This window comes from Galeopterus variegatus, unplaced genomic scaffold, assembly GCF_000696425.1.
Source record: "Galeopterus variegatus unplaced genomic scaffold, G_variegatus-3.0.2 Scaffold2155, whole genome shotgun sequence".
NCBI lineage: Eukaryota > Metazoa > Chordata > Mammalia > Dermoptera > Cynocephalidae > Galeopterus > Galeopterus variegatus.
Window position 1 is genome coordinate 226,410 of NW_007728266.1, and position 1,204 is coordinate 227,613.

General features: G+C 64.5%; 1 protein-coding gene across 1 annotated transcript in view; it reads left to right on the forward strand.

Annotated features, from left to right (window-relative positions):
- Nucleotides 1-898: 898 nt before the first annotated feature.
- PRRG3 (proline rich Gla (G-carboxyglutamic acid) 3 (transmembrane)) overlaps nucleotides 899-1,204 on the forward strand; it is a 5,515-nt gene continuing 5,209 nt past the window's right edge. Inside the window, exon 1 of the mRNA XM_008580755.1 lies at nucleotides 899-986. The gene's annotated coding sequence lies outside the window, so the exon portion shown is untranslated. The remainder of the gene's footprint in view (nucleotides 987-1,204) is intronic.

Here is a 1,204-nt window from a genome sequence, read left to right on the forward strand (position 1 = left end):
CCAAAGCAGCCCCATTGTCATCCCCAGGTGACCTTCGCTTTTCCTCTGGAACCCTGTTTCACAGGCCCCAGGGGTGCTGTCCCCCTGGCCTTCAATGGGTGGAGGACCCGGAGGCTCTATCATGGGCAAGGAAGACTCCTGCAGCCGTGGATGAGCAAGGAAGCCAGGGAAGGACTGTGAGAACAGGAGGCAGGCATGGAAGGGAAAGTGCCATGATGGGGACAGGGTAAGAAGGGCAGGAACGAGAGCGGCAGGGGAGCTCAGCCCTGGCCAGGGCAGCTGGAGAGGAGCAGGCCTTCCCCCACCCTTCTTTCGCCCCCCTGGCAGGGCAGGTTGGCATTTCTGTCTGGGATGGGGGAGGGGGTACTTTCAGGGACACCTTCTCAGTCTTAATCCGCATCAAACGCCCACAGAGCAGGTGGGGAGGAGGAGCCAATCCTAGCTAGTGCTGGGCTCCGCTCTCCAAGTGCAGACAGCCCAGACCCAGCCCCTGAGCTCCCTCGGAATGGTCTTGCCCCTTTCCTAGCAGTCAACCTTGTCCTGTGGTTCTTCCTGGAGTAGTGTCATCTCTCGCTACAGGCGGCTTGTCCCGCCATGCTAAATCTCCCACAGCTCGGCCTCCAAAGGGGCCCCCTACCTAGCGCTCCTTGCAGGGCCTGAAGAGTCCATCCTCTCCCGTTTCTGTGCCTTAGGGTTACCCACACCCATTTCCTCCCTCATCTCTCCATAGCCCCGCGAATGGAGGCGGGATTCTTCCCATTTCTCAGATTGTACGGGGAGTAGCCGGTCTTCCCAGAGCAGGGGTGGGGGCGGGGGGGAGGTAAGTGAGGAAGCCAAGGTCACCCGGTCATTGTCGGAACGCGGCCTCGACCCGGCCCTTCTTCTGCGGGCCCGGTGGAGCCCCGGTAAGTGGGGGAGCCGAGGCTATTGGCCCGTGCCCCTCTCTTTTCGGCGGGCACTTGGAGCCGAGCAGGCCAGAATGGCAGGTGAGCCCGAGTTGTGGACAGGAGAGGGGGTTGGGCTGCACGGGGACTCCTGGAGCGGGGGCCTTGGGCGCGGTCGCTCGAGCCCTGTGCTGCGCCGGGTTTTCCAAGGTCCAGCGCCCTGGCTCACGACGGGACCGGTGGGGAGGCCGAGGGTCCCCTGTGTGCCCCGGGCCCGCCGGCCAGGCCCCGCCCTCCGGCGGCACGGGCGGGGTCAGGGG